Genomic DNA, 25,829 nt, shown 5'->3' on the forward strand with positions numbered 1-25,829 from the left:
AGGTGAGCTCCTGACTGATTGCCTGACCTCCATAAGCCCCTACTCTGACTAGTGGATAGTGAGGTCTTGTGTCCCCTGGAATTAGTGTCAGTCACAGCCAGTCCCCAAAAGGTCTGATGCTTGCCTTTTCCCCCATGCACAGTCAGCCTGGTATAAGGTCATAGGTCCCTCTGGGGAAGACCGAGAGAAAGATCAACAGTACAAATTGGGGGCAGGGCAGTGTGCAAGCTTCCCTTGCATTCAAAGGTTCCCGGGTTCTGTCAGCTGGCTCAAGTCTGGGAATTGACTGAGGAGCCATCACACTCTGTTTTGGTGATTCAACTTAGACTTCTTTTCACTTGACCTAAACTCTTCTGTTTCTACAGATCAAGTAAGAATTTAGTAGACTGTGCCTGTATTTATTTTCCAGCGGCACTGTGATCAGCTGGCCAGCCCTGTAAGTCTGCGTGTCTGACTGTTCTGAGGACCGTTTTGACTCCACTGTCCCTTACTGTAACCATGCCCACCTTGCCTTTGCTGATGAAGAGCCGCCACTGGGCCCCGACACCCCAGGATCCTGTTGTCCCCGCTGCACTTAGAAATCCCCCACTTAGCTGCATTTCCCACCGTAATTTCTGATGTACAGAGAAGGACGACCACAAATCTCTGTAAGGATGCTGGGGCTCCCCTCACTGATTTATTTCTCACAGTTGTGGTGACCCTCCCGAGGCAGATGAGCAAGTCTTCCACGATAAATCCACTCTGGCGTTCCAGTCTCCCTAAGCCCTGGGCCTTGGACACCTCCCTCTGCCTTCCTCTGCAGCACACCGCCAGTGCGCTGGTGTCCCAGCTTTGTCTGCCGTGGGCCGCCTCCTGCTCCAGCCAGCCGACCAAGCAAACCATTAGAGCTCGCTCTTTCTCTTCCTTCCTTCCTTCCTTCCTTCCTTCCTTCCTTCCTTCCTTCCTTCCATTCTTTCTCTCTCTCTCTCTTTCTTTCTCTTTCTTTCTTTCGAAGACTTGTATTTATTTTTTTTAGTGCTTATTTATTTTGAGAGAGAGAGAGAGAGAGCAAGGGAGGGACAGAGAGAGAGGGACAGAGCGAGAATCCCAGGCAGGCTCTGCGCTGCCAGCTCAGAGCGCAATGCAGGTCTCGAACCCATGAACGCTGAGATTGTGACCTGAACGGAAAACCAAGAGTTGGATGCTCAACCAACTGAGCCACCTAGGTGCCCCTAGAGCTCTTTCTAACCCTCTAAGCTGCAGAATCTCTACTCAGTGGGCTCAAATCAATACATTTGGGGAAAAGAAAAGAAAATTTGGGGAATTTATATTCCTTCCACTATTATCCCACACCCTTAATATCTGTTCCCATGAAATCTGCCAGGTTTCTATGTATAAATTTTTAAAAGTCCTGTAGTTCTCTTGGAGTGTAGGCCTCCCTCATCCCCACCCCATGGGTCACAGTTTATACCTCCCCCCGTTTGGGACCTGCTCTGACCTGAGTGGTCATAGATCTAGAAGCCAACGGGGATGGTGAGGTCAGGTCTCGAAGAGAATCAGAAGTATATTGTAAAACAGCTACCTCGAGGGAGACTGTCACAGGTTCTTTAAGCAAAGCAGGGTTGACCTCCTCAGACTAGTAGAGGTGGACAGGAAGGGGAGAATGGACTGCTTGTCTGGCAAAGACTCTGCTCAATTTAGGGGCCCCTGTCCCAAGATTCACTGGGATCTGCTCATGTGCCCCCTTGCAAGTCTCAGGATTCCAGTCCTTCCTAATCAGTGCCCTCACTTGAGCAGCAGTCGCCCTGTGAGGTTATGAATTCAATTTGTATTAGAATTCATTGACTCTCGAGATGATTTCAGCAATCTCAGCCCTACAAGAGATGCAGGAGGTAAGAGTTTCTTTCAAGTCATTTATGCAGAGTTTGAGCTGACTCTGAAGTCTCAAGCTCTTCTTTTCTTTTGCCACTTTGTCCAGCTCAGTTAGGAGCAAGCAGCCGATCTCACTTACACTCATCCGTGTGACTAAAGTATTCTAAGGTATCAAATATGTGGGATCCCAGAAACTTGCCTTTTGTCAGCATTTGATGAGGAGTATCCAGTAGTTGCGACTTCTAAGAAACGGTTAGTTGTTTATTTGAAATTCAAATTGAACTAGATGTCCTGTATTTGATCTGGCTACCCTACCTTAAGGAAATCTTGCCTTTCAAAAACCTACCTAAGTGCTATATTCTCTACAGGTTGCTCCAGACAGAAATTACTTTGTATTATCGGTTGATTGATTTACATCATTTTTGACCACTTATAATGTGCCAGGCACTGCTCTAAGTGCTTTACATGGACTGACTCATTTAGGCCTGATCAGAACTCAGAGGTGGATATTATCCAGATTTTACAGATGGAAAAATTGAGCCCCAGAGAGAAGTGACTTGCCCTGTAGCTCATAGCTAAAAGGCAGTGGAGTTGGGATTTTACTCTGGACAGTCAGGGAGGGACCTGAGCTCCTATGGATGACCATGGATAACGTGATGCAACTCTGTGGAAGAGTTATTGGAAACTTCTACTGGAAGCTTCCATGGAGCTCTGTGTGTGCATTTTCTAGGACCTTAATGCATTGCTGTCTGTCATACTACCAGGCTGTGAGATCGTTGACTGATACCAGATAGTATGTTTCATTGATCACCACAATGCCAGTGTCAGGAAATGTTTATTTAAAAAGTTATACTTATTATTGGGGCGCCTGGGTGGCTCGTCGGTTAAGCGTCAGACTTCGGCTCAGGTCATGATCTCACAGTCTGTGGGTTCAAGCCCCGCATCGGGCTCTGTGCTGACAGCTCAGAGCCTGGAGCCTGCTTCCGATTCTGTGTCTCCCTCTCTCTCTGGCCCTCCCCTGCTCATGTTCTGTCTCTCTCTGTCGCAAAAATAAATAAAAACATTAAAAAAATTAAAAAAAAAAGTTATACTTATTATTCAGCCTTTAAAAAGGAATGAATTTCTGACAAGTGCTACAACATTGATGAACCCTGAAGGTGATAGATCTTATCAGACAGTAAGGCACAAAATAAGGTACAAAAGGACAAATAATACTCAATTTCTAGAATAACCAAATTCATAGAGACAGAAAGTACAATGGTGGTTGCCAGGGGCTGGGGGGAGGCACGAATGGGGAGTTGATATTCAATGGATAACACTTTTAACTTGGGGTGATGAAAAGTCCTGGAGATGATTGGTGGTGAGGGTTGCACAACATTGCGGATGTATTTAGTGCCACAGAATGGTACTCTAGAAAATGGTTGAAATGGTAAAATTTATGCTATGTATATTTAACCACAAAAAAGTTATAGCCATTATGAAAAACAGTATGGAATTTCCTCAAAAAACTGAAAATAGAACTGCCCTATGTTCCAGCAATCCCACTTCTGAGTACAGTTCCAAAGGAGTTGAAATCAGGATCTTCAAGAGATACCTGCCCTCCCATGTCCACTGTAGCATTATTCACAGTAGCCAAAATATGGAAACAATTCAGGTGTTGGTGGGTGGATGGATGGGTGGGTGGGTGGGTGGGTGGATGGTTAAAGGAAATGTGGTATTATACATACAACAATATTCTTCTGCCTAAAGAAGAAGGAAATCCTGCCATTTGCAACAATGTGGGTGAACCTAGTGGACCTTATGCTAAGTGAAATAAGCCAGACACAGATAGACAAATACTGCGTGATCTCACTTACATATGGAATCTAAAAAAAGTCAAAAGGATGGATGCAGAGAGAAAAACAGTGGTTACCAGGGGCTGGGAGATGGGGAATGTGGGGAGATGTTGGTCAAAGGGTGCAAAGTTTCAGTTATGCAGGGTGAGTAAGCCATAGACATCTAACGTACAGCATGGGGACTGTCATTAATAATACTGTACTGTTAGCTTAAAATATGCCCTCAAGTAGATCTTAACTATTCTCATAAAAAAATTGTAACTATGTGAGGTGATAGATGTGTTCATTACTTTGGTTGTGGTAATTATTTCACAGTGTATGTATGTATCAAAACATCACATTGTACACCTTAAATGTGTACAGTTTTTGTCAATTATACTTCAATAAAGCTGAAAAAAAATTAGACCAAATCTACATTTCTTTTTTGAGAGACATAGAGACACAAAGCACAAGTTGGGGAGGGGCAGAGAGAGAAGGAGACACAGAATCCGAAGCAGGCTCCAGACTCCGAGCTGTCAGCACAGAGCCCGACGTAGGGCTCAAACCCACAAACCGTGAGATCATGACCCCAAAATTAGACTGAATCTAGCACAGGAGGTTAGGGACCCAAGCTCAGAGCTCAGGTTGATCTGGGTTGAATTATGGCTCAGCCACTCAGCAGCTGTGCGACTGTGGGCTGACCATTTCACACCAGGGTTATCAAAACAATAACCTGTGGGACGTTTTTTAGGCTACTTGATGCCCAGATTCTCACAGACCAATGAAATCAGAATATCTGGCATCATGTGTTTAAAACTTCCTATTGTGAAACATTTCAAACGTACACAAGAGTAATATAATACAGTTCCCATCCACCCATCACCCAAATTCAACATTTGTCAAGGTTTTAGCATTGGAATGTATCTTTTTTAAAGGTTAAAGGATTATCGAGCAGGCACGATGCCTGGCAAGTAGAACCTGTTCGCCAAATTGAGCTACGATGATTACTTTTATTTTCCTTCTCATTATGAAGTTGGTCGAATAAGCATCTTGATTTTGAAATCGGAGGCCCTGAGTGGGAGGTGGTCCATCGATCTCGCTGGCAATGAATGGCCTCTACTTCATTACTGAGAGGGTTTTCTTCTTCTGTGAATCATCCTTGAAGCTTTCTTTTCTTCAAATCAAAAGAAATCAATTTGAACTAATAGTAACTTGATTTTTGAACTGCCATACTGCAGTGGAATCAGACAGTAAGGTAAAATGGAGAGAAGTAAGAAGCCTGGGGAATATGGAGAGGAGATGGAATCGTCTATCTGGAAAAAGTGCTTTTCAGCTAGAGATGTTCAGTTCTGGCACAGTACCTGCCCCCCCCCCCCCCCGCCCCCGCCTCCATTCCCCACCCAGGGCAGACATGACTAATCAATCAATGTGCTCTTTCCCACAGAAACCTAAAGCTGCATCAGAGTGCTTTTTAAGATGATACTTCAGACACCCACCAACAATCAATAAGAGACAGCATGAGAGGCAAGACCTATTTATAATTCCTTTTGTGCCCTTTTTTTGTGCCTTCCATAAGCAATACTGTATACCAGGAAAGAAGAACCTTCTCAGAGAGAGAGAGACAACAAACTTTTTAACTTCTTCAAAATCTGCCACAGAAGACAAAGTCATCTCCATGGGATTATCACAGGGCCATGAGCCACCGGCCATACTAAGACATGGATTCTTAGAATCCTTCCAAAAACAGCAAAAGGAAAATCACAAAACCCCAAGTCTGGCCTGCCTTGTGGCACCGTGTTGGCAATTAGCATGATATTAAAAGTGTCCTGATGCTCTTCTGGGTACAAAAGCTCAGCTTTGCTTCATGGTACCAAGTAGTTCTGAGGCTCAGATGTGTATTTTTCTGTCTCTAAGTTGAAGCAGTAAGAAAAAGAAAGCAAGCTGGTAGCAGAGATTAGGGCGGAAGCTAGGGTACGTGGAGCGAGTCCAGGGAGGGGCTGAGGACGGCAGTAATACTAACAATAAAAACGTACCCCTGTTTTCTATCTGCCACGCCTTCTGCTTAGGTGAACGTTGTGGGTTTTCTCATTGCCTCCACACAAGCAACCCTCTGTCACAGGTACTATTTTTCTTCCTCCTCCAGATGAAAAGCCTTGAAGCTCAGGGAAACGGGACATGACTTGCTTCTGGTCCCACAATTCACAAGCCAGGAAGCTATGGGATGTGAACCCAGATACGTCTGCTTCAAGATACCGTATTCTTGAAACTGTGCGATCCAGACCAGCAGAGCCACTCTTTCAGCGCGGAGAGACGGTGACCTGGAGTTTGAAGCACCTCTTAGGGCAAAGATTTCTTCATCTTTGTGTTTTCCTATTGCAGAGCACAATGGCTGGCACACAATCCATTCACATTTGGTTGAATTGATATTTGGTACAACTGAGGCTTTCAAATTTAGCAGTGAATTCTGTTAGCAGAACGTTGTTGCTTCTTCTAAATCTTCTGTTGCTTGCGTCCTGGAGCTGTGATGGGTATTGTCGCAGCGGCCCTGTCGTTTGTACGATTGGCTCATGTGTTCCACATGTATTTATTCGCACTTACTGTGTGTTAGGCACTATATAGCTGGACAGCAGTGAACAAGACAGACCCAATCTCTCTGTTACCATGATAATGGTAACAGAAGATGGAATTAAGAACAGGTGCTCCAGAAGTACTTAAGGAGGGGCTTCTCAGACAGATCTGGGGCTCACTCTGTTGAAGGGGGCATAGTGATGTCTGACACATCAAGTGCTAGCCACGTACCAGGTACAGATCTTAGAATGTTACATGGGTCGCCTTTTAAAAGCCTCTCATCCCTTGTCAATTCATGGAGCGAACCTTTCGCCACCAGTGTATGGGCAAGAGAATTCAAACCCAGAACGTTAAGTAGCTTGCCCAAGGTCATTGCAGTTAAGTGGCAGAGCTGGAGGCAAAGCCAGGCTGTGACTTTATTTCAACCCCTGTCCTAATCTGCTGCTCCGATATGTGTCCCAGTGACACCTGGAAAATGAGTTGGGGGTAGCTTGGAAAAAATAGGCAGAGAAGTTGTTTCAGGTGACAGGAGGCGGCAGCTGTGAAGCCCAGACTGGACAATGCATCAGGTTCCGGGAGCTGGGAGCCGTCAGAACTGTGGGCGGTAGGGGGGACATGAGACCCTAGGGGCGTGCTGGGCAGGAGTCCCATCTGAAAGGCTCTGTAAAACACATCGTGGGTGTTTATCTTCTAACCCGCAGGCACTGGGGAGCCATCAGAGGGTTTCATCAGGGGAGTGACGTGATCAGATTTATCCTCTAAAACATTCGCTCTGGCTAGAGCACTTGGATGGCTCAGGCAGTTAAGCAGCCAAATCCTAATCTCGGCTCAGGTCATGATCTCCTGGTTGGTGAGATCAAGCCCCACGTTGGGCTCTATGCTGATGGTGCTGAGCCTGCTGGGGATTCTCTTTCATTTTCTCAGAATAAATAAATAAACTTTAAATGTTCACTCTGGCTGTTGAGGAGGCTATTGAACAGAGAAGTAGGGTGGGAGTGATGTGGGAAACAAAGGCAGAAGGAAATGGCAGCTGGAACTCAATTTCCTTACAGCCTGCAGCCCATTGACAGATACTTGAGGCCTACAGAGTAAAAGTTTTCTCAGGGATCTCCCTGCTGTCTTAATGTTCACGTTTTGCTGGAGGGGCAACAACCCTAGCTTGACAAGAGCTAAGCCTCCAGTATCCTGGGAGGCTTCTTTAGCATATGAAAATCTCACTGGAAACTTCCCCTGGACTTTACTGCCCCCCAGCTCCAGAGTATACAACCAGTCTCTCCTCATGGTCAGGGCAGCACTTCCTGCCCACGGGGTCCTGTCCCCATGCTTTAACAAAATCACCTTTTTGCACAATAGACGTCTTCAAGAATACTTTCTTGGCCAACAGCTCTGGACCCTGTGAACCTCACTGTCACCCCAAACACCTCATCAGGTGCTTGCCATGCAGGTAGGGACCATGAGGCAAGGCTGGGCTTAGAGCCTAGGGCACTTGCACAACCCTGAAAGTATGTGTCTCCTTAAACTTTGTGCCCTAGGTACCCCCTGGTGTCACCCTAGCCCTGCTCTTTGGGCGGCTGCTGGGCGGGTCTAAACCAAAGTAGGGCAAACTGAACCCCCAAAAGACACAGGGAAGCTGGAAACTCACGGAGATGGAAAATCCCTTTGACCCCTTGGGTAATTATGCTCGTTGTTCACTGTTAGCTCTTATCATTACCCAGTTCTTTTTAGCCTTGACATCAGAAAGGATGGGAAATTTTATGAACTGGAAATCTTTTTAAGGCTAATAGTTCTTTTTTTGTTTTTAATTGGCAGTGGAGTGGGGGGAGGCAGGGGAGGGGGAGAAGAGTGGAGGGGGGTGAAGGATGGCATAGGATTAGATTTCAAAAAAACAAGTTTTTTTGGAGGAGCAGAGCCAAAGGATAAATAATGAAACAAATTCCAGCAGAGTGGAAAGAAGGCAAAAATGCTACCTTGAAATGAAAGATCCATTCTAAATGCGTTAACTGCACGTTCTCAGCATTACTGCAGAGTATTTGAGGGCCTTTTGTGAAAGACACTGTTCACAAACTAGGCTTTAATCTGTAGCCACTTTTTATCCAAAAGGCCTTAGGAACCTGTGGGGTTTGCAGAGACTCAACCAACTTAAGCGCACTTTCAGGAGAAAGGACCATTGACGTGGCTCACTGTAAGCCCTGGGAAGTTCCTCAGAATTGTAAAGATTGAAGTGGTTTTGAAGCTGGTTTTAAATCTGCACATGACAAGAATAAGGGGCCCAGTACAACAGAATTTAAATAAACTACCTTCTGGAGGTGCTGACACTGAAGAACATGGGTCTGTAACTTGCAATTCTGGACTGGGGAAGCTTCCAGAATTTTTTTTTTTTTTTAAATACGGGACCTGGGGCTTCCAGGTGGCACAGTTGGTTAGGTGTCTGACTTCAGCTCAGGTCATGCTCTCATGGTCTGTGGGTTCGAGCCCCGCGTAGGGCTCTGTGCTGAGAGCTCAAGGGCTCTGTGCTGAGAGCTCAGAGCCTGGAGCCTGCTTTGGATTCTGTGTCTCCCTCTCTCTCTGCCTCTCCCCAGTTGTGTTCTCTTTCTCTCAATAATAAATAAATACACTTAAAAAATTAAAGGAAAATATGGGACCTGATTTTACCTCTTCTGATTTGTTTTCATTCCTCTGGGCTGGGTACTGTGGCCACCCCACCCACCCGATTGGACTAAACCTCAGTCAGCTACCCTCATGGCTGCACCACACACACATCTGTGTTTTCCAACTCTACTCCTTGCTGGCTCTAAAGTCCTATCAGTCTGGGTTTGAATCCAGCTCCAACCATCACGTAGCATCTCTGTGAATTAGAACAAGTTTCTCAATCTCCCCAAGTGTGAAATGGGGGATAATTATGGTACTGGTTTCCTGGGTTGCTGTAAGCCTTAATTTAATCATGAGATAGTGCATGTCAAATGCTTAGAACCATCCCTGGCACATGCTCAGGGCTCAGTAAATGTTAGCGCTTAGTGTCATTAACTATTGGCTTTAACAAAATTAAAACAAAAAACAAAAACACAACCCCAAGGCTTCACTTTTGTAAATTAAATGACTACATATTATGAGCAATAAAATACTAGCTTTTATTAATGCATAAGTAATTAAATATTAATAGATTCATGTCTATCAATGTACATTAAATGATTAGACTAATTACATTAGAAATATAGCTCTGATGATGAAGAATTATATACTAAATGATGAAATGGGTTGAAATGAAATGAAACAAGTTAACACACATAAAACAGCTCAATACACGGGAAATGCTCAGTATACTAATAGTTTTTAAACATGATCATTCTTTCTTAATTCTTTTAAAATTTTATTTATTTTTAAAATTCGAGTATGTATCTATGTATCTCTATATAGATGTATAAGTATGTGTATATTCGATTCCCATTGAAGTACAGTGTTGTATTAGTTTCAAGCACACAATATAGTGGTTCAACAACTGTATACACTTCTCACTGCCATCACATTAAGTGTACTCTTAATCCCCTTCACCTCTTTCACCATCTCCCCCCCCCCCATCCCCCCATCCACCTCTCCTCTGGCAACCACCACTTCTCTCTATTTAAGAGTGTGTTATGGGGCACCTCGGTGGCTCAGTCGGTTAAGCGTCCAACTTTAGCTCAGGTCAAGATCTCACGGTTTCTGGGTTCGAGCCCTGTGTCGGGCTCTGTGCTGACAGCTCAGAGCCTGGAGCCTGCTTCGGATTCTGCGTCTCCCTCTCTCTTTCTGCCCTTCCCAGCTGGTGCTGTGTCTCTGAATCTCTCAAAAATAAATAAACATTAAAAAAAAGAGTCTTTTTTTTTGTTTGTTTGTCTCTCTTTGTTCATTTGTTTTTTTTCTTAAATTCCACCTCGGGGTTAAACCATATGGTATTTGTCTTTCTCTGACTGACTTATGTCACTTAGCATTATACCTTCCAGATTCATCCATGTTGTTGCAAATGGCAGGTTGTCATTCTTTTTTATGACTGAGTAATAGTCATTCTTCCTAATCCATTCTCTATTGGTGGGCACTTGGGCTGCTTCCATATCTTGGCTATTGTAAACAATGCTGCAGTAAACATAGGAGTGCCTGTCTCTTTTCAAATTAGTGTTTTCATATTCTTTGGGTAAATAGCCAGTGGTGGAATTACTGGATCATGTGGTAATTCTGTTTTGAATTTTTGAGGAACCTCCACACTGTTCTCCAGAGTGGCTGCACCTGTTTGCTTTTCCACCGACAGCGCGAGAGGTTCCCGTTTCTCCACATCCTCATCAACACCTGTTGTTTCTTGTGTTGTTGAATTTAGCCATTCTGACAGGTGATATCTCAGCGTGGTTTTGATTTGCATTTCCCTGATGAGGAGCGATGTTGAGCATCTTTTCTCATGTGTCTGTTGGCCATCTGGATGTCTTCTTTGGAGAAATGTCTTAAACATGATCATTCTTGATCTATCTGGGGTGATCCTTCAAAATCACATCATTTGTGGGCAGGGGGTTATTCATCAAAGAAAAAAGTTAGCATTTCTTCATTTTAACAGTTTTACTTCAATTTATATTCTCTCTGTATCCTGAATCTTGTTATTCAGATTTTTTTCCTTAGCCGCTGATAGTCCCAGAGAGAGAGAAAAAGCAGAGATAAGCTAAGGTTTCCCCCACCAGCACAGGTGCAAATATGTGCCTAATTTTTTGAATAACTTAAAAAAATTTTTTTTAATTTCTTTTTTTAAGTAATCTCTCTACCTAGTATGGTGCTTGAACTCACAACCTCGAGATCAGGAGCCACATGCTTCACCGACTGAGCCTCCCGGGTGCCCCTGGATAACTTTTTATTTTGCTCTAATTTTGAATTTAAAGAACTGTGGCAAGAATAACATAAAGAACTTTGATGATAACCTTTATCCAGGTTCATCTATTGTTTTTACATTTTGCTTCATTTGCTTATCATTCTTTGTATCTGTGTGTGTGTGTGTGTGTGTGCACACGCATGCACATTTCTGAAGACTTTGAGGGTGCCTTTTTACCTCTCGATACTTCTGTGTGTATTTCCTAAGGACAAGGTCATTCTTTTACAAAACCAAATGTCACTTATCAAGGTCAAGTACACTGATACACCTACTATTTCCTATGCCATATTTATATTTGAATTTCAAACTCTTTTTCTCCCCCGTCTCCATCCAGAACCCAATCTAAGACCACAAATTGTATTTATAGGTCTTGTCTCTTTAATCTCCATTAATCTGGAACTGTTCCTGGTTCTTTCTTTGTGTTTCTTCACCTTGACATTTTTGCAGATCACAGCTGGTAATTTTGTAGAGTAATCCTCATTTCGGGTGTGTCTGATGTTTCCTCATGACTGGATACAGGGTATGTATGCATTTTTGGCAGGCACACCCCTGAGGCATTGTCTCTTGCTTTTAGAAAGCATCTTGGAACTTGTATCAGCAGGGGTTGCATTTTGCTGCAAGTAACAGAAGAATCAATGAACAGTGGCTAAAGAACCAGAAGTCTGGTGATAAGCAGTCCCAGGGTGGACCTGAGTTCTTTCTGTTTTCTACCCTGCTACCCCCTGTGACTTATTGTGTAGGGTGACGTGCTAGCTGAAAATGACAAGAGGCTTACAGAAGAACAGAGGGAAAGCTAAAAATTGTTCTCTGTGTTCAACTTAACAAGGCCAACTTGTTCATTAGAACGAGGACAGAACTGTAATTAACACATCAAGATATTATACTGCCACGCACGACTGATGGCGGATGGTTCTGAACTTGCTTCCCCAGAAGCAGAACCTGAGACAGGGATTTGGGTGCAAGCAGTTTATTTGGGAAGGGATCCCTGGAACACCAGTAAGGGAGAGGGAGTAGAGCAAGGAAGCTACAGAAACCAGCATGTGTTGCTGAGCCAGGTACCCCTGTGAGCAACTAAGGCTTCATCCCCCTGGGAACCCCTGGGAGCCACTTGAAGACAGGCCTCACTGTCATGCCACCAAAGGACGAGGGTTGTTCACGGTCCAGTGTTTGCCATCCATCGGCTGAGGGCTGCTCAGGGGCCAGTGCTCAGGCGGAGCACAGCTGGAAGCCCTTGGATGCAGCCCGGATGCTGGCAGTCAGAAGCTGGCAGCCTGCATGGGAAGACGGAGTGGGGAAGGGTGAAAAGTGGAGCACGGGCGATGCCCACTTGGCTCCAGCCCAGATGGGTGCTGCGGACGTGCCCACGGAGCTCCCCTCTTCCTTCCTTGTACCTGCCCAGCCTTCCGTGGGGTGAGCATCTGTCACTGTATGCATGGAATCCTTGTCTTTTTTTTTGTTTTGTTTTTCCTCTGCCTACTTTCATTCAGACTCTGTGCCAACGCCAAAGGCATAGGCCATATAACCTTTCCTTTAAAAGATGTTTTTTGTCACATACACCTGCGTGTGTTTCTTCCACCGAGGCAGTTCCCCACAGTGGCCAGTGTGTGGGCTTTGGGGCCAGCCAGACTTGACTCTGTTTCCCAGCCGGTGTGAGCTGGGCGGATTCCTCTTACCTTTCTGAGCCTGCGTCCTCCTATGCTTCTTGATAGATGACTGTGAAAACCCCACACGTATTGATTTGGGGGTCCCAAATATACTTTAGCAAGGAGACAAATTCACAAACACCGAATTCACGAATAACGAGGATCAGTTGTGCTTCCTTAACTCAGATCAGTCACTCAAATATTTATGGAGTATTTGCCGAGGAATATGAAAACATAAGGCTCACTTCTTGTGGCTTTGCATAAAATATTACTCTTTATTTTCATTTCATCTTAGTTTTTTCCAGCTCTAACTTTTAATTAAAATTTTTTTAAATGTTTAGTTTTTGTTTTTGAAGAGAGAAACAGAGCATGAGCAGGGAAGGAGCAGAGAGAGAGGGAGACGCAGAATCGGAAGCAGGCTCCAGGCTCTGAGCTGACAGCACAGAGCCCGACGCGGGGCTCGAACCCATGAACCGCGAGATCATGACCTGAGCCGAAGTTGGATGCGTAACCTACTAGGCCACCCAGGGGCCCCTTAACTTTGAATTTAACTCTTCAAGTGATTTCACAAATACATGTTCAATGAAAAAAACATTACACTGACACACAACTATGAAGAGTAAAAAAGTGAAACATATTCTTCACATTCCCTGTGTACTATGTCCAGTTACTCTCTGGAAGAAACCGCTGTTAATAGTTGGTGTGATACTTTTGAGATTTAAACACACACCCGTGCTTACATAGCACATACTATTTTAAGAGGTAAATGGGTCCCACAAAAACCTGCACACGGGCATTTACAGCGGCTTTATTCATGATTGCCAAAATTTGAAAGAAACCAAGATGTCCTTCAGTAGGTGAATGGAGACATAAGCTGTGGTGCATCTAGACAATGGGATATTATTCAGTACTAAAAAGCAACAAGCTAGCAAGCCATGAAAAGATACGGAGGAAACTGAAATGCATATTACTAAGTGGAATAAACCCATCTGAAAAGGTTACACAGTGTATTCTGAAAAAAGGCAAAAATCGAGACAGTAAAAAGATTGGACAGAGAGAACAGAGGGATGGAATAGGGAGAGCACAGGGTTTTTAGGGCAGTGACAATACTCTTTATGACACCATCATTGCGGATACCTGTCGTTATACATTTGTCCAGACTCATAGAAGGTACAACATAGAGAGTAAATCCTTTTTTATTCTATTTTATTTTTTTATTAAAATTTTTTTTCTTAATGTTTATTAATTTTTGAGAGACAGAGAGACAAAGTGCGAGCAGGGGAGGAGCAGAGAGAGAGGCAGACACAGAATCTGAAGCAGGCTCCAGGTTCCAAGCTGTTAGCACAGAGCCCGACGTGGGTCTCGAACCCACAAACTGTGAGATTGTGACCTGAGCCAAAGTCGGACGCTTAACCGACTGAACCACCCAGGCACCCCTACATTTAATATTTTAGTATCTCCTGCCACGTCACAAACCCCTCGTCCCACCCTGCAAGACCCTCCAGAAGAAAGCTTCTACTGGTGGCTCAGTCAGTTGAGCATCCAACTCTTGATTTCAGCTCCAGACCATTTCTCTCTCTCTCTCTCTCTTTCTGCCCCTCCCCTACATGCTGTCTCTCACCCTCTCTCACTCTCCTCCCCCCCCCAAATAAAATAAACCTTTAAAAAAAAAAAGGCTCTACCTATTTCCATTCCTTCCAACACAGTGAGACTGCCAGTTTCCTTACATGCTGGCCAATACAGGTCTTACCAATCATTTTAACTTTGCCATATGATGGGCTTATTTTACTTTACTGAGACTCTTACAGTTGGGTCCCGTCATAAAATCTAGATATAGGGACCTTTGAGAAGGCCTCCGACAAATGCAAGGAACTGCTGCCCCATCCCTCTAATTTGCCATGTGCTCATTTGGGCTCTGGAAGACTGACAAATGGTTATCAGGATAATTCTGAAAAAAAGAGGGGGCGGAGATCCTCAGACAAAACCTAATGGCTTCCAGGGGGCCTTGATTTGACTGGCAGCAAGACCCCTTCTGCCAGAGGTCAGCAAATCATAGACATTCGTCCAGCTGAAAGCCAACCCATTCAGCCTTTCTGGGCAACACATTCAGACAGAACCTGGCACGTGTGGTTCAGGGCGGTGAAATAAACAGGACTTAATTTATATTTTAAAGTCTTTTATCTCTCTTTAAGCCCTTGTGCTTCACTGGAATAAAATCTGATCAAGATGGAGAGAGGGGAGAATGCAGCTTTAATAGTGCATGATCTGCAATCTTGGCCCTTTCTCTCTTGGCGTTAACATTTACTTGGAGGCTTGCCATTTCCCTATGCTTCTCCTACATGATTCTGGAACGATGGTCTTGTCGCTCTTCTAAACCATATGGCCTCAGTGTTCAGATGGTTTCAGGTGGGACTGGCAGGTTTGATATCCACCTTGCCCGATGAGAGACTTTGGGAGCAAACTGGGGTCTTTACCCTTTTCTCCCTGAGCCAGTCAGCCGCCATATTGATAAGATTAGCTGGTAATTAACAGCCCGGCCCAGCCAAGCAGAGGAGACGACTCAATTAGCAGAATGTCACTGCATCTAATTTACTTTGCTTATCAGAGATTTATTCTCTAATGACTATGAGAAGAAGATCAGGGCACCTTCAGTGGAAGGATCTGAGGGGTTTAAAAGCTGAAATGTGGTGTAACCTCTTTCGGTCTGCTGGTTTGCCTGCCAGTAAGGAGGTCTAATGCCGTTTTGGGGAAGTGTTTGCACTGATGTATGTGCCTCAAGCTTCAGGAAAAAGAGATTGAATGATTCTCAGGGTGAGAGTTGATGCTTAGATCACAAAGTCTTTGTTCCTTGTTTATTTAAATCTCCCCTCCGTTTTTTAAAAGCAAAACTTGTTTCTCACATTTATTTTATGAGAAAACTCCTTCCATGGCTAGTTAGCTTTACTTGTAATAATAGTAGTAGGAGCAAAAACATCACCTACAATAATAATAAAAGATATTTATTGGATCCTTGGCTACGCCAGGCATTGTATTCAGCCTTTTACTTTGAACGGATTACCCTTAATCCTCTGAAACAGGGGTTGGCAAACTTTTTCTTAAAGGGCCAGATAGTAAATATTTTAGCCCTGTAGATCGAAAAGTCTCTGCTGCAACTACTCAACTTTGCCATTGTACCCAGAAAGCAGTCCTAAAGCATACTATTCACCTTCAAAACAGAACAGTCAGTTATTTTACCAGCAAAAATGGGTTTATTCGGGAATAGCAGAGAATTGAGATTCGGGACATGCAGGCTACAGCTAAACCAGCAGCAAAGTTCAACAAAGGAGAGGAATATTATTTTATGGTGAAGGAGAAGTTGGGAGAGGATGCTCTGAATGAAAGTAGATTGGAGAGAAGTGAGAGTGTAGGGTGATGTCAGTTGTTCACTGGCCAAGTTGCAGGCGTGGTTGATTTCTTGCGGGGAGAGGCAATGTACATCTTTTCCTGTTGGGGTCTGTAACTGATGGTTCTTTAATGTTCTTTTTTCTGTCGGGTCTAATTGACAGTTCTTCCTGTAATTGACATTGAATGGTATAGCTCCCCCTTTTGGCCTCCCAGCTCCAGTTTGGGGGTTTCCCTTTATTAATTTTCACGATATATAAAGGAGTAGCTATGGCTGTGTTCCAGTAAAAGCTTAATTTACACAAATGGGCATTGGGCCCAATTTGGGCCATCGGCCAGAGTTTGACAAGACCTGCTCTACATCTGTGTTTCTCAAACTTCAGGTTACGATTCATTAGTTATAGAATCAATTTAGTGTGTTGCAAAAATAAATCTTTAAAAACATGGAATAAGCCAAAATAGAATAAAAACTACTGAAACCATTATTCCACTATGTGTTAACTAAGTTGGATTTATTTTCTTAATGTTTATTTTTGAGAGAGAGAAAGAGACAGAATTCGAGCGGGGGAGTGGCAGAGGGGGGCGGTGCACAGAATCCAAAGCAGGCTTGCAGCCCTGAGCTATCAGCACAGAGCCCAACTTGGGGCTCAAACTCATGAACTGTGAGATCATGACCGGAGCCAAAGTTGGGCTTAACCAACTGAGTCACCAAGGTGCGCCCCCCCTCCCCCACTTTTTAAATCCAAGTTAACTGGGGAGCCTGCTTTGGATTCTGTGTCTCTCTGTCTCTCTCTCTGCCCCTCCCCCTCTCGCACTCTGTTTCTTTCTCTCTCTCTCAAAAATGAATAAACATGAAAAAAAAAAGAATAGAAACTATGTGAACGCATCACGTCTAATATGGATAACTCCCATTTTAATTTCAGATATGTGCATACATATGTACCCACGTATGCATATGTATGTGTATATGTGTGTACTTGTGTGCATGTGTGTTCAGGACTTTGATGTAAACTATTTCTTATTATGGATCATGATCATAAAAGTTTGAAAAATACTGTTCTTAGTAAGTAAGAGTCAATAATATGCATTGTTACAGTTGAGGAAACAGAGACCTAGAAAGATATAAAGTGACTTGCCCAAAATCAGACAGGCAGAAGGGATGGGGTTCAAATGCTGGTGGAGGGCAGAGCCTGAGGGAAGGAGCTAATACACAGACTAGTCTAACAGGCATTTTATTCTAAGATAACAAGCCTCTGAGATAAGATTTTTCCCTTGCCCACTTTGGAAATGCTAATGAGCAGTCAGATGGTTAAAATTCCTTCCACTGGAAAGAAAATAAAGGAAAACAAGGGCCAGGCATATTCCACAAATTGAATAGTTTCCTGCTGAAGCAAACTGAATGTCTTTTTTTCCTTCCTGGAATTTCCACTGGAATTGCTATTTATCACAATGTATTTTTCCTCCAACACATTTTAGAAAGTCAGTTGGAATTGATTTGAGACTCTAAACAGTCTTGTGAATGAAAAAGCCGAGTGTAACCTATTCAAACAGCCCCTCTTCCTTAATCTAGTAACACGTGAGATGCAATTTAAATGATAATGTTAACCAAAATGTGAGAAATGCAACGTTATGCTGGAAAAGTGTTGTTGTTGTTGTTTTAACCCCCACTGAAAAGACAAATGGCTGAGACATTTATATCTGCCGCACTTATTAGAAAGAAAATGCTCAACCCATTAATTTTATTGCTGTGGTGCTGAATTTGAAGGGAGGGTGAAGTTTCTGAATGCTATTACAGGACTCCAGCAGTTCGAACAAGATGGTGGCCAGCAGAGAGGAAAGCTATAGCAAAACCCAATGATTTTAAAGAAGATTTCTCCCCTTTCATCCTGGTGTGGCGGAACGAGTCTTTCTCCAAGTGAGGCTCCTTGGAAATTTTTCTCTTAAATTGAGACTTTAGAATCACTTTGTAAGTTTGTGTGTTTAAGGCCAACCTCCCGTAAGTTGCTTGCTGCTCAATTTAAAGACAGGTCTCCCTGGCAATGGTGCTTGACCCCGGTGGGGGCGGGAGGGGGTGCCAGGGGCATGGGGGAAGGTGGTTTATGCAGGCAGAAAATAGAATTTAGTGTTACAGGAAATAATGTAGGTAAACATTAGTTTCAGTAAGGGAAAAAACTCAAAAACAAAGGAAAAAACTCAAAAACAAGGGAAAAAACTCAAAAACAAAGCATGTTAGGGTTTTTATCATTTTTATTTTATTTATTTATTTATTTATTTATTTATATTTGTTTTTTTGGAGAGAGAGATAGAGTGAGTGGGGGAGGGGCAGAGAGAGAGGGAGGCAGAATCCCAAGCAGGTTCTGTGCTGTTAGCACAGAACCCAACATGGGCCTGAACTTATAAACCGTGAGATCATGACCTGAGCCAAAATTGAGAGTCAGATGCTTAACCGATGGAGCCACCCAGGCGCCCCCGTCTCTGAATTTTCTCAATGAGTTTGGATAGTTCAATATTCAGTTTTTTCTATGTCATGATCATGCCAAATATCTTCCACAGTTGAATGGTGTAATATATATTTTATGATCTTTTCCTTTTTACTGCGCAACCAGTTCCCGTGAAGTTAATATTTGCCTTTTAAAAATTGGCTCAATTTTCTATGTTCTTGTCACTAATTCAACCCCCAATTTTTCACTAGTAATGACATCCATTTTTATCAGGTCAGCTATCAAGTTTTACCTTCTAGGAATTTGAAGCTTCTGGGGTCTTCAAATCTGCCCCTTTCTTCCTGAGGCCAGTGTTGGGAAGGAAAAATTTTTCTTTACCCTTCAAGGTTCTTTTGGCTGGTCTAAGAATTAAATTGACGTGAGACAAATTAATAGAAGAAAATCAAATTTAATTGCATACATATGGGATTCCCTTTAGACTAGGAGGCCCACAGATAGTCAGGCAATTGTGGCTTATATGCCTCCAGAGCTGAGGAGAAGGGGGTAGGGGTCTGGAACTTCAAAGGGAAGGAAGATAATTCACAGGAAGGTGAAGAAGAGTAAGTGTTTGGTGAACAAGTGTTTGCTTGGCCATACAGCAGCAAAGAGACACAGAAAGGAATTTTAACTATCAGATTTTGCTAGCTTTCTCCCTGCCTATTTCATACAACACTGTAGTTACCTATGGTGATAGCTGCCTTCCTGGAGCAGGTCCTCTGTCTAAATTCTTTTAGGCATTTAGGGAGAAGATCAAAGTTTCTTTCTGAGCCTTCTATTTCTTAAAAATAATCAGCCTCAGGGCGCCTGGGTGGCTCAGTTGGTTAAGTGTCCGACTTCGGCTCAGGTCACAATCTCACAGTTTGTGAGTTCAAGCCCCACATCAGGCTCTCTGTGCTGACAGCTCAGAGCCTGGAGCCTGCTTCAGTTCTGTGTCTCCTTCTATCTCTGCCCCTCCCCCACTTGTGCTCTGTCTCTCTCTGTCTCTCGAAAATAAATAAATAAATCATCAGCTTAAAATTATCCACATGCCAAAGAGATACGTTTTTGGGTGGCAGATTTTGCTTCCCTACACAGGGAAACCAGCTTTCGTTCTGGATCTTCCTTCCTCACCCTCCTGGCCCATCCCCTTTGTCCTCCATAGAGGATACCCTATTTCTCCTAGCCCTCGTTCAACGTTCTTGATTTATTCTCCCAATTTAGTTAGCCCTCCTTTCACTAGGTTCTGAGAAAGGAGTTATTATTATTATTTTTGGAGATGTTATATGTAAATGTTGGATATAGAATCCTAGGTTAGAGATCACTTTCCTCAAAATTTTAAAGACATTACGCTGCCATCCTCTAGTTTTTAGATTGCTGTTGAGAAGTCTGAAACCACTCTATTTTGACTCTGCATAGGACCTCCTTTTTCTCTGGGGAAACTTGTAAAATTTTGAGCCAGTTTCTGAAATTCCATGACCTTCCATGAAGTTCCATGACATTGGTCATTGTGCTAATCTTTTGAAGCCAGAAACACATGTTCTTAGGTTCTGGAGAACTTTATTAAGTTATTTAATGGATAATTTCTTCACCTCCATTTTTTTGTTTGTTTTCTTTCTAAAACTCTTCTTATTCAGATGTAGGTTCTCTGTGAGAAAAAAAAAATTATTGTCTCCTATTTTGTGTTCCTTTGTCTTTTTTTCGGTTCTGGAAATTTTTTGTCAATCTAATCTTCAAACCCTTTCACCAAAGCATTTAGTGAAAATAAATTTCTCTTTCTTTCTTTCTTTCTTTCTTTCTTTCTTCCTCTTTTCTTTCTTTCTTCTTTTTTTAGAAATTTATGTGTGCTTTTTTTTAATGTTTATTTTTGAAAGATAGAGAAAGCATGAGTGGCATAGGGGCAGAGAGAGAGGGAGACAGAGGATCTGAAGTGGGCTCTGTGCTGACAGCAGTGAGCCCAATGTGGGGCTTGAACTCAAGAACTGTGAGATCATGACATGGGCCAAAGACAGATGCTTGATGGACTGAGCCACCCAGGCATCCCGGTGTGCTATCGCATTGCTGACTTTCCAAGGGCTCTTTTTTCTCTCTGGATGATTATGTTTTTAATAGTATGTAGGTCAGTGCAATGCCCTAAAAAAACATGGTAGTATAATGTGTAGTCTGCAAGCAGGATGTCATGCCTGGAACAAGCTGAACAAGGTTAAGTGTGTGAGCAAAACGGTCAGACACGTAATGGAGGGGAGGGGGCACACACCATGGAGGGTCCCATGGAGCCCTCACTTGAAGTCATGAAAGACAGTGTTTAAGCCTAACTTTGTCCCTTATTTGGAAAAACTCACTTAGCTTCTCTGAACCTCAGTTTTCCTATCTATAAAATGAACCATTAGAATCTCTGAGAAAACTTACAACTCTAATATTCTCATGGATCTTTATCTGCATCAACACTCTTCAAGAGAGAAAGACCACAATACTTAAATTTGTGGGTGCAATAAAACCTTGGATTGGGAGTAACTTGTTCTGCGAGTGTTCCGCAAGACAAGTAAACATTTCTAATAAGTGTTTTTTAATGTTTTTATTTATTTGAGAGAGAGAGAGAGAGAGAGAGAGAGCGGGGGAGGGGCAGAGAGAGAGGCAAACACAGAATCTGAAGCAGGCTCCAGGCTCCGAGCTGTCAGCACCGAGCCTGACACAGCACTTGACTTCACAAACCGTGGGATCATGACCTGAACTGAAGTCAGACAGTTGACCGAGTGAGCCACCCAGGTGCTCTGTAATAAATTTTAACGTGATAAACAAGCAATGTCTTGCAGTATGAGTAGTACATGATGCCGAATGTCCCATGATCACAACTGAGCCCATGGTTCTTCAAATTCTCTTTGATAAATGTGCTTTGGATTACAAGCATGTTTCCAGAATGAATTAAACTTGCAAACTGAGGTTTTACTGTATATACTTTATGCTTTTCTAAATGCCTGTGTATATCTGACTTCTACTTCACCCATCAGGGTAGAACTTTGACTCCTGAGGAAACTGCACATTTATGGTTAAGTGACCTGCCCGAGGTCACCCAAGGAGTTAGTGGCAGGATCAAATTAGAATGAGGGTTTTGGGGTCCCAAACTGAACTTTGATGCAGAAGCCATGAGTAAGTCAACCCTCTCAAGCCATGACCAAGAAGGACCTAATTCACTGGAAGGAAAATGCTGAGCCTGCCTTCAGAGTCCTTCAAAGTAAGCCTTCTGCACAGTTAGCTGAAGGAGAGGGCTGTGCTGAGAATTAGTACACCGTAAATATATCATCACTAAGCCAGAGAGGCTGATATTTGCATAAAGCCAGCTCCTTGTGCAGCTACCTGAATGGATCCCATGAAGGAGGGGTCTACTTAGCCAGCATGGGTTTTACAGCCACTGTGAATCTGGAGGACTGAACATTTGGGCCAGAGCCCTTCAGCTTTCTCTGTTGTTTGAGATAGTTTTTTTTTTTTTTTTTTTTAAAGCTAGGGATTAGCTTTGCCGAGTCTCTTCTCCTTTAAAGGACCATCCTCTCTAAATTTACTTAATTGATAGTGAGAGTGAAGAGGTCCAAATTGACAGTAACCAAGTTCATTGAAGAGAGATCAGGAAGTGCCAGGAACACTATAATTTGCATAATTAGAAAGTATTGTTTAAGGGAACAAGGATCAGGTTTTCCCATTTCAGAGTTGAAAATGCCCCATGATTAATTTCATCCAGCATGTTCCTTAATGATATGAAAAGTAATCAAAATAAGTAATCAAGAAAAGCAAAGTGTCCTAAGATGATAATGACAGTAACAATCAATAACAACCATAACCAGAATTATATTTTACTTTTGCATTTTAAAATTGTGTGCCAGACCCTGGGCTAAGCATGCCAAAGCATATTTCATACTTTCTGGGTTTGAACAAATATTCTCGGCACTTTACCAGCAACTTTGGGTGAGTTGCTTAGAGCTCAGCTAGACGCCCAGAGTCACACAGCATGTAAGGGGCACAGGTGGAATTTGAACGTGGGTTATCAGAATGTAAATTCTACCCCTCTTAAACTGTTATGCTGTATTGCCCCTTAAAGAAAGTCTTCTTTACGATTGTCACCTCTGAATGTCATGTTGGGTATAGGAGAGAAAGTTTATTTTTTCTTTCTCAGTCAGTAGGAAAGTCATTTATTTTGCAATTTTTATTTTTATTCTTTATTTATTTTTATTTAAAAATTGTTTAATGTTTATTTACTTTTGAGAGAGAGACAGAATGTGAGCCAGGGAGGGTCAGAGAGAGAGACACACAGAATCTGAAGTAGGCTCTGGGCTCTGAGCTGTCACAGAGTCTGTTGCGGGATGAGAACTCACGGACCGCGAGATCATGACCTGAGCAAAAGGTGGACACTTAACCGACTGAGCCACCCAGATACCCCAAAGTCTATCTGTTAAACACTAAATCTCCCATTCCCTCTTTTGCCCACATCCCAGTAAACTCTATTCTACTTCCTGTCTCTGTAAATTTGCCTCTTCTAGGTACCTCACAGAAATGCAGTCCTACAATATACATCCTTTTGTGTCGGGCTTGTTTCACTTAGCATAATATTTTCAAGATTTGTGCATGTTACATGTGTCAGAATTCAATTCCTTCTTATGCTGAATAACATTGCATTGCATGTCTAGATCATATTTTGTTTATCCACTCATCTGTTGAGGGCTATTGTTCTGCCTTTGGCTACTGTGAATAATACTCCTGTGAACACTGGTGTACAGGGATCTGTTTGAGTCCCTGCTTTCAATTATTTGAATATATATACCTAGAAGTAGAATTTACTAGATCATATGGTAATTCTACACTTAACTTTTTGAGGAACCACAAAGCCATTTTCCAGAGTGGCTGTACCATTTTACATTCCTATCAGCAGGGTTCCAGTTTTTCCACATCCTCTCCAACACTTGTTATTTTCATTTTTTGGTCACGCTTGTTCTAGTAGGTGTGAAGTGGTCTCTCATTGCATTTTGATTTGCATCTCCCTAAGGACTAATTGTGTAGAGCGTCTCTTCATGTGCTTATTGGTCCTTTGTTTATCTTCTTTGGAGGAATGTCTACTCAAGCCCTTTGTCCATCTTTGAATTGGGTTGCTTGTTTTTTGTTGTTGAGTTGTAGGAGGTTTTTCCTTTTTGGGGGGGCATATTCTGAGTATTAATCCCTTTTCAGATATATGATTTGCAAACGTTTTCTCTCATTTTGTGGGTGCTCTTTTCACTCTCTTAATCATGTACTCCTGTGCACCAAAGTTTTTATCTTGATAAAGTCCGATTCATGTATTTGTTGTTGTTGTTGCTGTACTTTTGGTGTCATATCCAAGAAATCATTACCAAATCCAATATTATAAGATTTTCCCCTACATTTTCTTCTAAGAGTTTTATAGTTTTAGTTCTCACACTTTAGGTCTTTGATCCATTTTCAGTTAATTTTTGTATATATTAAAAAATAAGGGTTCAGCTTTATTCCTTAGCCTGTGGATATCCCATTTGTCCCAGGACCATTTGTTGAAGGACAGTCTTTCCCCATTGAATGGACTCAGCACCCTTGTCAAAAATCATTTGACTCTATATGCGAGGGCTTATTTCTGGGCTAGCTGGTCTGTCCATTGGATGCCATGTCTATCTTTATATCATTAACACTATTTTGATGACTGTAGTTTCACAGTAAGTTTTGAAATCAGAAGGCATGAGTCCTCCAGGAAAAGTCATTTTGATTCACATGAGATGAAAATTAAGATGTGGATTCATTTCAGATCACTTCGTGCAAAACAGATGGCAATCAGCCAGTCTGAAGCCCAGAGTTTCTGTTAGCATTATCCAAACCGCAGACTTCTTTGGAGGCGTGTGCTTACCTCTCTTTAATTTAGTCTTTCAGATGGTGGAAGGAGGTAGGGATGGAGACCAAGGCCAGTGCCGACAGAGGTGTGAATTGGTCCAATCTTTTTGGGGGACAGTTGGATATAAGAATCATAATCCTTGAAAATACACTACCATCTGACTCATAGTGTTTTGGGGTAGAGTCATAATAAGTGGACTCACACAGAAATTTGCTCACAAAGACATTCAATCTAGCATTGTTACTGTAGCAATGATAACACAAAAATTTGAGTGGCTCCTCATGGAATCATGGTACATGATCCCATGTGATGGGATACCATGTTAAAAACATGTTGTCGAAGTTTATTCATAAGATGGTGACATGATGGTAAAGATAATTATTTAAATTTAAGAAAATTTTATATATACTATGCCATTTCATAGTCAATCAGATTTGGAGATCATAAAATATCCAAACACACACACCCACCCACACACACACACACACTGGAAGGATAGATACCATTTTTAAAAAACTGTTTATTTATTTTTGAGGCTCTTTCCCGTAGCCATGCCACACTGGCTGTTCAGGCAATATTCTTTTTTAAAAAAAATTTTTTAATGTTTATTTATTTTTGAGAGAGACAGAGACAGAATGCAAGTGGGTTGGGACAGAGAGAGAGGGAGACACAGAATCCAAAGCAGGCTCCAGGCTCCGAGCTGTCAGCACCAGAGCCTGGCGTGGGGCTCGAACTCATGAGGTGTGAGATCATGACCTGAGCTGAAGTCGGACACTCAACCGACTGAGCCACCCAGGCGCCCCTGTTCAGGCAATATTCTTATAAAGCTTTGAGGCCCTAAATTCTTCGTTCCAGGGAGAAGGTATTTGCAAAGCATGTATCTGATAATGGGTTGATGTCCAAAATGCATAAAGAATTCATACAACTTGATAGTAGACAAACAATAATCTGATTTAAAAATGGGCAAAAGACCTGAACTGCCATTTTTCCAAAGAAGACATACAATGGCCAGAGAGTACATGAAAAGGTGCCCAACATGACTCGTCATCGAGGTAATGCAAATCAAAACCACAATGAGGTATCACCTCACACCTGTCTGAATGGCTAGTATCAAAGAGATAAGAGCTAACAAGTGTTGGCGAGGATGTGGAGAAAAGGGCGTCCTTGAGCACTGTTGGTGGGAATGTAAATTGGTGCAGCCACTCTGGAAAACTGGATGGAGGTTCCTCAAAAAATCCATAATAGAATGACCATATGATTCAGCACTCCCACTTCCTGGCATATAGCTGAAGAAAATGAAATCACCGTCTTGAGATTTTTGTACTTCCATGTCCATTGAAGCATTACTCACAGTAA

At 42.6% G+C, this 25,829-nt stretch overlaps 1 long non-coding RNA gene across 4 annotated transcripts in view; it reads left to right on the plus strand.

Moving 5' to 3' along the window:
• The window catches only part of LOC132689133 (uncharacterized), a 237,807-nt gene extending 230,623 nt beyond the window's left edge, over window positions 1-7,184 (plus strand). For all 4 annotated transcript variants that reach the window (XR_013553004.2, XR_013553005.2, XR_009614878.3 and 1 more), the window contains one exon: window positions 5,110-7,184. This is a non-coding gene — a long non-coding RNA (uncharacterized LOC132689133). The remainder of the gene's footprint in view (window positions 1-5,109) is intronic.
• Window positions 7,185-25,829: the final 18,645 nt, after the last annotated feature.

The sequence above is a fragment of the Panthera onca genome, chromosome E3 (assembly GCF_046562875.1).
Source record: "Panthera onca isolate mPanOnc1 chromosome E3, mPanOnc1 haplotype 2, whole genome shotgun sequence".
Classification (NCBI taxonomy): Eukaryota; Metazoa; Chordata; class Mammalia; order Carnivora; family Felidae; genus Panthera; species Panthera onca.